Genomic DNA, 16,323 nt, shown 5'->3' on the forward strand with positions numbered 1-16,323 from the left:
AACAATTAACACTCATGGAATTGTTCCCAAAGAATTAATTATCTGACAATACTTGCCCTTGTCCTTCACAGATACACAGGCAACAACAATGGCAATTCCTGGCTGCCATGGCTATCATGCCGTGGGCCTGAGTTTGTTTAAACTTTGGAGTAGAGTTTGTCCTCTGACCAAAGTCATTCTGAATCACCTGAAACAAAGAGGGGTAAGGAGTCTCATTTTCTCCCTTTCAACTTCTCTTTGAACTGTGTTTAAAGAAGCTCAAGTGGTCCTTAGAACTGGGGTTCTACCTTGGGACCCCCTTCTCTGTGAGAGAGTGCATATGCTTTGGGGAAATGTACCTAAGACTCTGACCAAACATATAGAAATAACATCACACTTCTGTTTTATCCTTAAGGCCCATTTGCTCTTCAGACAGACTGCGGCCAGGACAGCTCCCTGCTCTGCTGATTAGATGAACAGGCCACTGAGTCTCTGGAATATTGGCAGTACCTGCTAATGTCCCTCAAGCAAGAACAACAATGTGACTTTCTGCAGACACCCAGAAAAACTACCAAGAGGGATTGCTAGCCATACACAGGGACACAGATTGAGGGAGAGTTCTGCAGGAAAATGAGCCAGTCAGGTTCCTTTCCCAAGCCTTCCACAGACCACTTCAATTGGTCATCTGTTTGCCATTCAAAAATATTTCTCGAGATTCTACTACATGTCTAAGGTGACTCCTAACACTCTAGTAGAACGGTAAGATGTGTATTTAAGTAGGTACAAAAGAACAGAAGATAGACTTTGATTATGTATTGATTAGAAAATGTAGTGAGCGGGGGTGGCAAAAAAGACTTGACAGGGTGGTGGGAACTCTTACTGCACATCAAAAGGGCTATTGTGGTGATATTTCCATTAGCCTTTCATTAAAAGGTCATGCGCAGGTTGAGTATCATCCCCAAACAGTTTAGTTAGCATCAGGAACTGAACTATTTGGCTTACACAATCCTAATTAAGGGATAACCAACACTAGAGTAAGTGTTTTTCACGAAAAATTGAGCTACAAAGATCAAAACATCTCTAAATGGCTTTTGTATCTGCTCACTTATCCTTCAAAGCAAAGTTTCAAAAAGGAAGAAATCATTTTAGCTGATTTAAAATAAAAACCCCATGTAGGTCTCCTGCTTGTGATTTTCTCAAAGAGAACTGTTTGTAGGCAAGGGACTGTTTCCTTAAGCAAATAAATCTTATTCTTGGTCCACTCTTTCTGTTAAAAAAAATTGAGGGCATTGTTCAAAATCAGTTATTCCCCGAGAGGCTCTGCAAGATGCTAACAGTTGTTAGACACAGAAGGTGCTTCAAACACTTTGCATTTAGCCAATTTATATTTAGTTCTAAGCATAATTTTGTGAATCTTTTAATACGATTGGTTGAACTTTGAGTTTTCCAGATGAGAGCAAAACACATATAATCTTCCAAATATATACCCATAGAAGACCACTTAGAGAAATAGAATAGCCTTCTCTACATTTGTAAGATAAATGTATCTTTGTAGATTTTGATGACAAGTGTTTTTATTTAACTAATTTCACTGACAACCATAAGAATATGATTTTCACCTATTCCACACTTAGAAAGACATATTCATATCCCCCCACCCCATCTCTAATAACTCAAGCTAAATTGTGGTTAATTTCCTCAGAGACAACTTTCAACATTTGCCCACTAAATGGCCTGTTTGATATGTGGTAGAAAGACTTGTGTGAAACAATAATTATAGCCAGAAAAAGTAACCCTTTAATTAAAAAAGACTTAGAGTATTATTTTTGATTCTACCACCTGATAACAGAACTGAGAAAGAACTGAGTTCTTCCTCCTGGGAAAATGCAAAGTCACGTTTGTTTATTTTTTTGAGAGCCTGAAAAACACTGGCTTTTTTCATTAGAAAGAACTTAACTTTGTACTGAAACATTGGCTTCTGGGGTTCTCTATAACCCCTGCTGGCTGGCCCTGACCTTGACCTTATGAAAGCCTAATCCATGGCTTTTTAGGCAAGAGAATTTATTTAACAGTAGATAAACAGATTTCCAGGAATACACTTATTTTTTTTTTAGGCCTTGAGATAGTTCTCAGATCATTAATTGCGTATGACTAGGAGGCCTCCACTGACACACAAAGTGGTGGAGTTGTAGATAGCTGTTGTCGAGTAGTATAGGTTAGCCCTAAGCAACAAGTCCTGAGGGGTAGAACAAGAGTTCTACTAGGAATAGGCCTTTAGGGAGAAAGGAAGGGAGGGAGGGAAGGAAGAGGATAGGAAGGAAGGAAGCTAGCTTTATAGCATAGGCTGCCCTTGGACTTTAAATATTTTGTTTCAGACTCCCGAGCACTAGAATTACAGGTTTGTGCTATCATACTCTTCAAAATAGGCAGCCGCCTTATTTTTAGGAGAAGAGGTAGTTCTAGAAGTACTCCAGGATATACTTGTCAAATAAGGGGGCAGTCTCCACAGACACTCTCTTATCTTCTCTGCTTGCCCTGTTCACTGGTTCTTATTCTCTCTTAGGTATCCTGCTATTTTCTCACTGAATTGTAAAGTGAAATTTATTGTACAATTTTATTTTTAAAGAGTTTTTAAATTAATTAATTAATTATTTTTAAGCTGTGCATGGTGGCCCACATGTGTAGACCAGACTGGCTTCAAGCTCACAGAGATCCATTTGCCACTGCTCCTTGAGTACTGGGATTAAAGATGTGTACCACCGCACATGGGAAAAAAACTTTAAAAATAAAATTACATAGTAAGTTTCCCATTCTAGCCTCATTATAAAACTTCCTAAGTATTACAGAGGACTTGAAAACATTTTACTGTGAACATCCATCCCCTACAAAGGACTACTAATGCTCTATTACATGCTTACGTATTTCTCTGAGAAAAAAGGCCAAGCCCTTTGATTTCTTTCAAGATTATCCCTGCCGTGTGTGTGTGTGTGTGTGTGTGTGTGTGTGTGTGTGTGTGTGTGCTCATGCGCGCATGCATATGCATGTGGGCACATGAACGCCAGTACACAAGTAGGACAGGTAGATGCTCATGGAGACTGGAAGAGGGCACTGAATACCCTGGTGCCAGAGTTACAGGCAGTTGTGAACCACCCAATATAGGTGTTGGGTGCTCTGGAAGAGCAAGCAGCACATGTTCTTAACTCTGAACTATCTCTGCGCACACTATTCCTTCATGGTTGATCACTTTCCTTCAAAGGAAGACTCTCCTAAGATTGAGTAGTTAATTTTTACCAATGGTTCAGGTGTAGTATTTAAAAGATGTCCACACAGAAATCCATAGTGTGCTAGGATTTTAACGCAGGGAAATTACAGTGATGGACACTATAAATAGCTGTATTATTGGATCAGAAGGATTAAATACTTAGTATACAACTTTTGTGGGAAAAGTACTGACTTTCTCTGAGGTTCTGCATATCATATGGGTAGCCACATACCTATCCACCTATCCACCCAACCACCCATTCACCCATCCACTCACCCACCCATCCATCCATCTGCCCACCCATCTGCCCATCCACCCATCCACCCACCAACCCATCCACCCATCCACCCATCTGTCCACTCATCTGCCCATCCACCCATCCACCCATACACCCATCCATCCACCCACCCATCCACCCATCTACCCATCTGTCCACTCATCTGCCCATCCACCCATCCACCCATACACCCATCCATCCACCCACCCATCCACCCATACACCCATCCACCCATCTACCCATCCACCCATCCATCCATCCATCCACCCATCCACCCATCCATCCATCCACCCAGTCATTTTCCCGCCCATGAATATCTGTTTTGCCTCGACTTTATGGAAGTTACAGTTAGGTGCTGAAGTTATAACACAAACAAAAGAGGTGAAAATTCTTACCTCCTGTGGCATACATTCTAATGGAGGAAACTGACAATATACAAATAAACCTCTAAAAAAGAAACAGATAGTGAGGCTATCCTAAAGAAAATAAAATAATTCAAAGGAGTAAAGCACTGTAAACCATTTTATATCATGCAATCAATCAAGGCCTAAGAATAATCTCTTCAGGAAATGCTGCATGGGTGGAAGAAAAGGAGGAAGTAGGGCTGGAGAGATGGCTCAGTGGTTAAGAGCACTGACTGCTCTTCCAGAGGTCATGAGTTCAATTCCCAGCAACCACATGGTGGTTCACAACCATCTGTAATGAGATCCGGTGCCCTCTTCTGGTGTATCTGAAGACAGCTACAGTGTACTTCTATATGATAAATGAATAAATCTTTAAAAAAAAAAAAGAAAAGAAAAGGAGGAAGTAAAATAGGCCACATTCTGAGTGAGCATATTGCCAGGTAGAGTCAATTGAAAGCCTTTGAGGCAGGAGTTGGTTTGAAGGAATCGGTTTGAAGGCCAGGTGGTGGAACAGAGGGGACTTTGCAGTCCTTAACTGAGACAGGCTGAGAGAGTGAGGCCCATGTAAACAGGCCTTAATTCCACTATGTAAGAGGTGGAGGGATCACAAGTTGCAAACCAGCATGGGTCATATAGTGAGATCCTGCTTTTTTAAAAAAAAAAAGGGAAAAAGGAAGAAATTCAGTTGGCATAAGAACTTAAATGTATCAGCAAGGCATAGTGGCTCATGTCTTTAATCCTAGCACTACAGAGGCAGAGGGAGGAGAATCTCTGAGTCCGAGGCTCAGCCTGGTTAAGTGCATACGCTTCTATTTTTTTATTTTTTATTAGATATATTTCTTTACTTACATTTTAAATGTTATTCCTCTTCCAGGTTTCCTGTCCATAGGTCCCCATCCCCTCTCCTCCCTGTCCCCCATATAGGTATTACCCCCATACATCTCCCTTACTGCCTCCCATATTCCCCTGCACTGGGGGTCCAACCTTGGCAGGTTCAAGGGCTTCCCCTTCCACTGGTGCCCAACAAGGCTATTCTCTGCTACATATGCAGTTGGAGCCCAGGGTCAGTCTTTCAGTAGTGATTTAGTCCCTGGAAGCTCTGGTTGGTTGGCATTGTTGTTCTTATGGGGGTTGCAAGATCCTTCAACTCTTTCAATCCTTCCTCTAATTCCCTCCAAGGGGTCCTGTTCTCAGTTTGGTGGTTTGCTGCTAGCATTGACCTCTGTATTGGACATGCTCTGGGTGTGTCTCTCAGGAGAGATCTATATCCGGTCCCTTTCAGCATGCACTTTTTAGCTTCATCAATCTTATCTATTTTTGGTGGCCCACATATGGGGCAGTCTCTGAATGGCTGTTACTTGAGTCACTGCTCTAAACTTTGCTTTCATATCCCCTCCTATGGATATTCTTTTCCCTTTTATGAAGGAATGGCAGCATCTGTATTTTGGTTATCCTTTTTCTTGAGTTTCCTGTGGTCTGTGGATTGCATCTTGGGTTATTCGAGCTTTTTGGCTAATATCTACTTATCAATGAGTGCATACCAAGTGTGTTTTTCTGTGACTGAGTAACCTCACTTAGGATGATATTTTCTAGTTCATTCCATTTGCCTATGAATTTCATGAAGTCATTGTTTTTGATAGCTGAGTAGTACTCCATTGTGTAGATGTACCATATTTTTTTAATCCATTCCTCTGTTGAAGGGCATCTGGGTTCTTTCCAGCTTCTGGCTATTATAAATAAGGCTGCGATGAACATAGTGGAGCACGTGTCTTTTTTATATGTTGGTACATCTTTTGGGCATATGCCCAAGAGAGGTATAGCTGGGTCCTCAGGTAGTGCAATGTCCAATTTTCTGAGGAACCTCCAGACTGATTTCCAGAGCGGTTGTACCAGTTTACAATCCCACCAACAATGGAGGAATGTTCCTCTTTCTCACCAGCATCTGCTGTCACCTGAGTTTTTTATCTTAGTCATTCTGACTGGTGTGAGGTAGAATCTCAGGGTTGTTTTGATTTGCATTTCCCTGATGACTAAGGATGTTGATTATTTGTTTCTATAAGTATATACATATAGTTTTGTTTTCTTCTGAATGCCCTAAAGACCCAGTTTAAAAGTTTGAGCTCGGGGTTGGGGATTTAGCTCAGTGGTAGAGCGCTTGCCTAGGAAGCGCAAGGCCCTGGGTTCGGTCCCCAGCTCCGAAAAAAAGAACCAAAAAAAAAAGAAAGAAAATAAAAAAAAATAAAAATAAAAGTTTGAGCTCTAGGGCTGGAGAGATGGCTCAGCGGTTAAGAGCACTGGCTGCTCTTCCAGAGGTCCTGAGTTCAATTCCCAGCAACCACATGGTGGCTCACAACCATCTGTAATGGGATCTGATGCCCCTTCTGGTGTGTCTGAAGACAGCTACCGTGTACTCATATACATAAAATAAAGAAATAAATCTTTAAAAAATGTTTTGGTCTCTAAGTTGGCATTATTGGGAAACTTCAATTGAAGCAGTTGCAAGGGACTCTGGTTCCTCTTGTCCCTTTCTTTCATAACCACCGTGAAGTAAGTAGCTTGTGCAGCCACATGCTCCATGTTGAGACATACAGCTTGGCCGTCATGGTTTGAGTGATGGAGGACCTCAGGTAGTTGTTACATTAATATGAAACTATGTCAGTATACCTATTCTCTGGCCTATGCCATCTGTGATATTTTTAAAGAAATGGATTAAAACTAAACTTTCTCTTAAAGGGTGCCATGTGTCTGCTCTTTGGAATAAACAGCTCAGGCACTGAGTTCTGTTCTATCACTGGTGTGCCTGAGAACACTATCTAATCTATATTGAAAGTCTACTCTTCATATCTGCAAAATGACCGTGTCAACCACAGCCATTCTGATAGCGTCGTAATGACTACTTGAGGGCATGAATGTCGGCACTCAGCACCTGGAATTAGTGAGAATTCAAGAATTATCTGCTATTCCTATCGTATCTTTTATCCTCTGAGTAAATTAGCCTTGTTCTGCCTAGTGCTTAATGCTTGGTCTTTGCAGTGCCAGAAATTGAACCCAGGACTTTGGAAACACTAGGGAGGTGGTCTTCCACCGAGCCATACCCCACTCTACCTCTAATGCTTATCTATTTATCATGTATTCCATTTTGATTTGAAAAAGAATTGAAAGATGGGTTTTGCCAGGAAGGTGTTTAACTTCTTTCTGGGCTGAGTGTTTTTCCTGTCTTGGTTTCCTGAGTGACTTGATTGACATCAGCTGATTTAAAATGACTTCTGCGCGTCTGTACTCCTTGTAATTTTTTTTACGTTTCTTTCTTTCTTTCTTTACTTATTTATTTAATTATGTGTGTGTGCGCACATGCATGTCAGTGTGCATGTGTGTGTGTATGTGTATGTGTGTGTATGTGTGTGTATTTGTGTGTGTGTGTGTGTGTGTGTGTGTGTGTGTGTGTGTGTCTGCTATATCACTTGGACTGTGGTGCATATGCAGAGAAGTCAGAAGACAACTTTCCAACTCTCAGGGGTCAGTTCCGCCCTTTGCTCATGAACTCTGAGGAGTTAATTCAGGTCAAGGAATAGTTTTAAGTCCCTATTAATAGTTTTAATATTGATACTATCAATATTTTTTCTTTCAAATACGCTGTACTTTTTATTGTAATTTTTTGTATATTCTAACATTTTCAGCGTTTATGTTAAATGCTATCATCTGGGTCATGGTGGCACACATTTTTTTTTATTTCTTTCTTTTTTTTAAAATTTTTTTCTCCATCTTTATTAACGTGGGTATTTCTTATTTACATTTCAATTGTTACTCCCTTTCCCGGTTTCCAAGCCAACATCCCCCTAACCCCTCCCCCTTCCCTTCTATATGGGTGTTCCCCTCCCAATCCTTCCCCCATTACTGACCTCCCCTCAACAATCCTAAGTAAGGTCCACTGGGGTCCAGCCTTGACAGGACCAAGGGCTTCCCCTTCAACTGGTGCTCTTATTAGACTATTCATTGCTACTATTCATTCATTAGACTATTCATATGCAGTTGGAGCCCGGGGTCAGTCCATGTATAGTCTTTGGGTAGTGGCTTAGTCCCTGGAAGCTCTGGTTGCTTGGCATTGTTGTACATATGGGGTCTCGAGCCCCTTCAAGCTCTTTCAGTCCTTTCTCTGATTCCTTCAACGGGGGTCCCGTTCTCAGTTCAGTGGTTTAATGCTGGCATTCGCCTATGTATTTGCTGTATTCTGGCTGTGTCTCTCAGGAGAGATCTACATCCAGTTCCTGTCTGCCTGCACTTCTTTGCTTCGTCCATCTCATCTAGTTTGGTGGCTGTATATGTATGGGGGTGGCACACATTTTTATTCCCAGTACTTAGGAGGCAGAGGCAGGCCAATTTCTAAGTTTGAGGCTAGCCTGGTCTACTGAGCAAGTTTAGGACAGCCAAGGCTTCTCAGAGAAATCATGCCTCAAACAAACTAGAAAGTTGTTAAGAACTATTAACGATGATGCAGTTCAGTTGACTGTTTTGTTCACGCGATCCTCCTCTTGATAAAGACCTCGGTTTTATGAATTTCACAATGTATAAGCCAGGCTGGCATCAAACTCTTGATCCTTCTGCCTCAGTCTCTCCTGTGTTAGAATTACAAGAATTGTACATGATGCCTGACTTGCGCTTGGTCTTAAAGATGTTCATTTATTTATTTTTGAATACGGTGTCTTACTGTGTAACCTAAGAAGTAGGAACTTAGGATCTTCCTGCTCCTAGCTCCTGTGCTATAGGATGATGGATTCATTCCATGATGCCTTGCTTTGCTAGCTCCCGCTTTAGGGGCACCGTGCCTCCTTCATGAGCAAGGAGCTCTCATAACCACACCACCTGATGGAAGTGCTGCCCAGTGGGCGGCTTCAGAGGCAGTCACGCCTCATGTTTGGAATTCACCTTTTCCTTCCAACAAGTCCTAAAATATCCCTCCATGTGATGCTGCAGCTGAGATGCCCGGGACCTTTATATTTTCTTTGCATGTGAGTTTTTGCTGAGAGGTGGGGCAGAGCTGAAAGCTCATATGACTTGATTCTTTATTTCTAAAGTCAGAAAACTCACAAGGATTTGTTTAAGTATAATTCATTAATAAGTAATCTAGCTTTATCATACTGAATACATAACTTAATATTTATCTTAGAAAATATTTTTCTATTATTGAGCCAATATTGTTTCTTCTTAGTTCCATTTTTCCTTTCATGTAACTGGCATACAATATAATTTCCCCTTTAAAGTATCCACTCTAGTGGTTTCTATTGTATTTGAGAAATGATACATTATCACCAAGTTTATTTTAGAGTATTTTCACTATCTAAAAACAGAGGCCTGTACTCACCCATCTGCAATTATTCCTCATTTATTCTGAAACCTCCTAGCCTCAGGTACCAACAATCTACTGTCCATCTCTAGAAGTTCTCTACTCCAGACACTCCATATAAATAGGACCATGATATATATGGCCTTATATAGCATTTGTTTACATTCACCCATATTAGTGCATGTATTTGTATTTTGCCAAATAATATGTGGCTATGTCTCATTGTGTCTATTCACTCAACAGCTGGTGAGCCTTGCTGTTAGGAACACTTGTGTTCATCTTCTTGTGATATATGAACTCTGCAGAAAGATTTTATAGTTTCAGCCTTTACATTGAAGCCTGTGATCCACTTTGCATTACTTTTGTACTTACTGTAAGGGAGATGCTCAACTTTATTCTTTTGCATATGAGCATCCAGCTGTCTCAGCACCATTTGCTAAGAAGACTACTGTTTCTCCATCAAATTATTTCAACACCATTGTTGAAAACTGATTGGCCACACATGCGTGGGTATATTTCTAGACTATTAATTCTATTCTATTGTTCTCTATCTCTCCTTTTGCCACTACCATGGCCTTTACTTCCTGTTGCTTTGTAATGAGACTTAAAACCACTGTATGCCCTCTTGTTCTTTTTTTCTAAGGTTGTTTTGACTCTTCTGGGTCCCCTGTGTTTCTTATGAATCATAGGACCATCTTCTCAGTTTCTACAAAAGCAACTGAGGTTTTGATAGGGACTACTACATTGACTCTGTAGATGAATTAGGCAATGGTAAACCTTCACATCTAGCAACATAGATGTGAACATTTATTTCTGTCTTTTATCATGTTTTATAGTCTACAGTATATAATACTTCCTTTTCCTTTTAAATTTACTTTTCAATATGTAAAGATTGTCCCCACCTTCTGTGTTTTTGTAGAGATAGGTGTGTGAAACCCAGGGCCTTGTTTATGCTGGGCAAACACTCCAGCCAATACTCACATATTTCTCTCTTCATTTCTTTCTCATAGTATATTTATTTTATGTGTTTGTCTGCACATATATCTGTGCCACATTTGTATGTCTGGTGCCCAAAGGTCAGGAGAGGGCAGGTAGCCTAGAACTGGTGTTACAGATGGTTGTGAACACCGTGTGGATGCTGGGAATTGAATCTGTGTCTTCCAAAAGAGTGATAAGTTCTCTTAACCACTGAACCAATTCTCTAGCCCAGGCCACCCACCCCTGTCCTGTCGTCTGTCTATTCTTTTGAGATGAATATCTTACTATGTTGGCCAAATTGGACTGGAATGCTACATAGCACTTGTTAGTCTCAAACTTGTGAGCCTCCTGCCTCAGTGTCTGAACTTCTAGGATTACTCATCAACATTCCTGGCTACTATTTATTTGTTTCTTAGTTTCCAAGGATAGACTGATTCTGATTGCTTCATTTTCATGACAACCTGTTCTTATTACTATTCAATTTCACTAAGTATATGGAAATCTTGTAAAGAAGTTTCTTTTGGTTCTTGAATTAACTTTTCATTTGTTCTAGCTTGTTCTTTCAAATGACAGATTCTCACTCTCATTAGTGATTTTTTTTCCTTTGGCCTACTCATATTTGTGACTAGGAATGTAGACTACTAAGCATTGTTAATTCGTAACACATCTGGAATTAGACAGACCAGGATTCAGTTTTCCACAGTGGTCCTAACCTCTGTAGTATTATCTTAGAAGTTGGATTTTTCCTTGCAGTAAATTAACTCATGAGTAGAAATTTGGTACCCCCTCTTCTCAGAGGAGAAGAGTTGTTATCGTGGTGCACAGAGATGGGAGTTACTAAGTCTTGATCCAATAAAGTATTGTAGCTGAGACATTGCTTACAATAAACTTTGGGTATGACTGACAAATAGAATATAGATGATCTCAATGGAAAACAATAATAAAATCTGTTAAATGTTAAATGAGACCAACTGCAAAACAGCTTTAAAGAAGTCAGCATGGGCTGGAGAGATGGCTCAGTGGTTAAGAGCACTGACTGCTCTTCCCAAGGTCCTGAGTTTAAATCCCAGCAATCACATGGTGGCTCACAACCATCTGTAATGGGATCTGATGCCCTCTTCTGGTGTTTCTGAAGACAGCTACAGTGTACTTATATATAATAAATAAATAAATCTTTTTTTTAAGAAGAAGAAATTAGCAAAACTGTGAAAGAAACACAAAACTCCAAAGCTGCAGCATCCATAAATGGATGAAGTCCCCCAAGGCAATTTGCTTTCTAGTGTGTACTTCTGATATGACCACAGAATAATGACCGAGGAAGAATAGTCCAGAGTGTGGAGTCAAGGACCATGGAAACTTTGGTAAAGGAAGACTTCTCTTTGGGAACAGGACCAGGTTTAATCATAGAACTTGCCCTGTGACTAAGCAGTAAGCATCTGTAAGATTCTATTATTTGTACGACGCCCCTGAACTTGAACAGCGTAAGGAACATTTGGAAGTCATTAGTAAGCAGGTGGGAGAGTGGAGGAACTCATAGACAGTGACAGGTGAAACATTTAATAGAGTTCTAGGAGCTACTTCGTCATCTCAATCAACCACTCTCTGAGGGTTGGACTGTTCTACTATTTCACAAAAGGGGATGCTGACGAAGTCAAGTAACTTGGCCTACTATTATCACTTTTATCACTGACTTTTAACCTTGTTAAAGACTCGTTTTAGTTAATGATGATGTTATCAGTGCATTAAGCCAGCTTTCAGTAGGAGTTCAATAAATATTTGTTGAGCTACTCAAGAATACCAGAAGCCTGTGTTAGACCAAGGTCCTTCTGCCGTGCTTATTATGATATCTGCATAGTCTAGGGTGCTTAGCACTAACAAACAGTCCATGAACTAAACTGAGTGGACTCTGCACTGTGGTTGTACTTTTGAGATCGTTGATGGACGATGTTTCTCTTCCTCAATCCCACAGGCCCTGTAAAGTCTCAGAAGGACAGTGTTTTCTCAAAGTTTTTTTTATCTGCTTTAGCTCTTTCTATTTTCTTGCTTCTTTTTGTTTTTGAGACAGGTAGCTTGCTGTGTAGACAGGGTAGTCTCAAGTTCACTACATAGCCCAGGCTAGCCTGAAACTTACAACCTTGCCTCAGCCTCCTGAGTGCTGGAATCATAGACATGGGACACTAAAAGTGGTTTTCCCTGTTTACCTCTGTGTGAACGTAGGTTACATGAGGTGAACCTAGACCTCAGGTTACTGCTTATCTGCCCTTTCTACACCTGTGCTCAGTTCTCATGTGGTTACAAATTGAGTTTTCCTTTTTAATATGATAAATTAAACTGCTAACCCTCTCTCTGTACCTTCTATGTTGTAGTTATTTTTAAAATACCAATTTGATTTAAGTCTGTAATACGTACAAAATCCAGAACTGCCAGATGACACAGTGATTGATAAAGCTTGCCCTTGTGACAATTAAAACTGTCCTTATGTGTGCAGGCTATAAGGATTATTCAATTTTAAAACAAAGATGGAAACATTTTACCTCTTAGCCCCTTCTTAGGAGCTAAACAAAAACAAAGTCAGCCAAGTCTGTCTTCCTAAGGCAGGAGAAAGAGAAGACAATTCAAGCTGCGGACACAACCAAAGAGAAAAAGGAAAAAAATATTTTGGCTTGAGAGGAAAGTTTAAAAAGCAAGTCAAATATATTTAGAAATTATGCTGGTTTATTAAAGTGTTGGTAATAAGTTTACCTTTAATATCGAGGGTCAGCTCTGAGATCATATATGTACAAGAAACATTAAACAGACTGAGGAAGACTATGTACATACAAATGTCTGTACGAACATTTGTATGTATGTATGCATGTATGTATGTATGTAACAAAAGTTAAAAAAGGAGGCCATAAATTTTAGACAGAGCAAGGGTGTGTATGGGAAAAGGAAGGAGTGGGAGATTTAATTAAAAAAATTAAAAAGCAAGAGGAATGAAAATACTTACTTAGAGATCATATGTGATAGAGTTTAATTAACATTCTTTCGACTATGATTAAGAAAGTACCACAATGCTTGACAACAATGTCAACTGACCAGCAGCTGGGTCCGCAGTATCTCAAAGGGATTAAACATGTCTCAACTTTTCTGTGCTTTGCGTCTAGCATGAAGTTGCTTCTACTGGAAGCTACGGTCACTGATGTCTCTGGCAGCAGTTTCAGTTCAAGAACAGGAGCTGCAGCTTTGAATACCAGAGGCCATCAACTGAAAATTGGAGCCCCGTTTGTCACTATCTAGCCACAGCATCCCTCCAGAACTTTTGTCCCAGTAGCAACCATTAAGGACCAGAGCCAGCTGGAAGTAGCTGGTCTTGGGGAAACGTTGGTCTACGGGAGGCTCTGCAGGAGCCAGGGCTACCTTGGGAGTCCAGGAGAATAGGGCCACTGCCTTGGAGCTTCATCAGAGAGGTGCAGAAATCTGCTCAGGCTTGGAGCTCCAGGGTGGGTTTGGTTTTGTCTGCGCCCTACAACCCCGGTTTATGCAGAAGGCTCTTGACTGACTATTGCCCAGGCAATGGAACTTTGTCCCTAGATACAGTGACAAAGAAGTCACACAGTGACTTGAGAGCATTCGGAATGTAGTAGGGTCCGGAGAGAAAATAATTGTACTTCTTGACCACGCTCTTCAGCAGCACTAGGGGGCAATCCTTCTTCCCAGAAGACCCCCAGCGCACTGCCACCTCCCCATCCCAGAGTGGCCACACACATCATCCGCGCCAGAGTTCTCAAACCCAAACGTGAAGGCTACATGTAGGACTCCGCAGCACGTGGGCGTTCATTGGGCACCGTGTGCTCCCCGATACTCTAGGGATTGAAGGCGAGGGAGTCCAAAAAGCCACCAGGGTGCTCAGGCCAGGAGGGAACAGAGAGGAGGGGGGCGAGCAGGAGGGGCAGCACCTGAGGAATCCGCCTCCGGCCGCGGTGGCGCCTCGCTCCGCCCCCGGGAACTGAGCGCGCAGCCCGCGCCCTGCCTCAGAGACGCCAGCCACCGGCGGCGCTAGCCCCTCTAAGCAGAGCGCAGCACGAAGCCGCCCGGGGCTGTGGAGACCACCCTGGCCCTCTGCCCTCGCTCCCGCCGGGGCCAGGTGAGCTACTTGTGGGGACTCACGGGGGCCGGGAGGCGAGGGGACTCAGTGGCGGGCAGGGCCTGTCCTCTGGTGGGCTGGACACCTTGCCTGCACAGGGCCGCGGACTTTCTTCTGGAGGAACTGACTCGTGCGGCCGGGCAGGCGCCTGTACCAGCGGGAAACAAACCCCATCCTGGTCCCCGTCCCTGGCTACCCCCTTTCGCCGTCTGCGGCCACAGGCCTGTCACCCGGTCTCCGTTGCTGCCTTTGTGGCGGGAGGGAGGTGGCTGATGCGGTGCGGGGGTGAAGGAGTTGCGGCGAGGGGGCGCGTCCTGGCCGCTCCCCGAGCACGAGGGCATGGCTAGCGGTCCCCGAGCGCCGGACGGACAGCAAGAAGTGGGACGCGGAGGTTTCGGAGCAGAGGATGGGTAGAGCCTGGCTTGGGAAAGTTGAGAGTAGCCAGATGTGGTCAGGCATTCGCTGGGGTCCACGCCAAATGTCACTTCGTCACACGCGCGTCTTCCGGTCAACATTTCCATTTCTCTGAGAGCGGTTCCTATCTGCTCTTATTCTGAATGGGACACAAAGGGTTGTGTTGACAGCTGACCGTGAAAATATACGGTGAGGTGAGGAGTGCCCTGGCCAGGCGGGGTGAAGGTTAGCGGTTGGTTAAAGTCCCTGATTCCTGAAGTCCTTCTTCTGAGCCTCATTAAAAGGAGATTATCTGTTCACTGCATGGAGTTTCTCATTGAAACCAAGCCTTAAAAACATGCAGGACGGAGAGGATTTTTGCGCCAGAAAGCTAAGAACTGAGCTGTGTTCCTTTTTCTTCTATAAACTCCATCCCGGACCCGTGTCCCTGACTAAATAAAAAAAAATTTTGATTTCTACTTTTGAAACCGTGAGATTCTACACTCTGCCTCTCTTGAGAAACCGTCCTCAAATCCCATTTTAAAACAGCCTTGTAGATATAAGCAGTTCAAAAGGGTTTACCCGATTTTTCCTCTTAAAAACCACTCGCACCTCTGTCCTATTCTGATCGGAAATTCTGCCTTGAGTTTAGTTATTGTTTTGATTCTTTTTCTTTCTGAAAACTAGTGGAATGGCAATAAGAAAAACTCACTTAAAAAGAGAAAACTTTAGAATAGTTTGTTTCGTTGATTTAGTAATAAAATTACATGCATATAAGTATGTATTTTGAGAAGGAAATGTAAACCTTAATAAATAGAGAGACGTGGCAGAAATTCAGTAACAATTTCAAGCAACATGAAAGAGTGTGTGTACACATTAAACTCCCTCTTCTATCCGTAGTTTCTTCTCCTGGAGGGAGCTATAGTTGTTAAGTTATATGATAAATTCCTGTTCACATGGAAATAGAGGAGATAGAATAGGGGGTAGAATATAAGTAGAGATTGTTCCTATCTAGAGACATATGTCTATTAATAGTAGCAATTACACTCTGATGTCCTCTTGTGATTACATAGACTTTCATTTGGCCTGTGGTGGATACTTACTACCTTGATGATCGGTTAGAAAGCTAAACTCTTCGAACAAATGTTTAAGTGCAAAGCAGAACACCCTTTCTTCAAGCTAGTTCTTGTAAGCTTTATTTCTCTCTATCTTGAACCTCTAGGAAGCAGAGCAAATGGTAGTTACTTTGTCTGCCAGAATGTTTCTTTGAAAGCACCAAGTAGACATTTGTAATCTCCCATTGGCATAACATATATAACAACATTTTAAAGGGGTGGTGCTCAGTAGTAGGGCACTTGGTCTGAGACCCTGGGTTCAAACTACACACACACACACACACACACACACACACACACACACACACACACACCAAGAGGCATATGGAGGCCAAGTTTAAGATCTCTTTATCTGGGGCCTAGACTTGCAATAAGCTAACCACAGAAAGTACTTTTCTTGGCAATGTTCTCCTGCTCTCTTAGTTAAGTAAAAGGAATTACTATGTAG

General features: G+C 42.0%; 1 protein-coding gene across 5 annotated transcripts in view; it reads left to right on the forward strand.

Annotated features, from left to right (window-relative positions):
- The first annotated feature begins 14,176 nt into the window (after positions 1-14,176).
- Greb1l (GREB1 like retinoic acid receptor coactivator) overlaps positions 14,177-16,323 on the forward strand; it is a 236,824-nt gene continuing 234,677 nt past the window's right edge. For 3 of the 5 annotated variants that reach the window (XM_039097267.2, XM_039097268.2, XM_039097265.2), the window contains exon 1: positions 14,178-14,367. The gene's annotated coding sequence lies outside the window, so the exon portion shown is untranslated. Of the gene's footprint in view, positions 14,368-16,323 lie in introns of all 5 variants that reach the window. The other 2 variants (XM_039097272.2, XM_039097270.2) reach the window with 2 other exon arrangements.

The sequence above is a fragment of the Rattus norvegicus genome, chromosome 18, assembly GCF_036323735.1.
Source record: "Rattus norvegicus strain BN/NHsdMcwi chromosome 18, GRCr8, whole genome shotgun sequence".
NCBI lineage: Eukaryota > Metazoa > Chordata > Mammalia > Rodentia > Muridae > Rattus > Rattus norvegicus.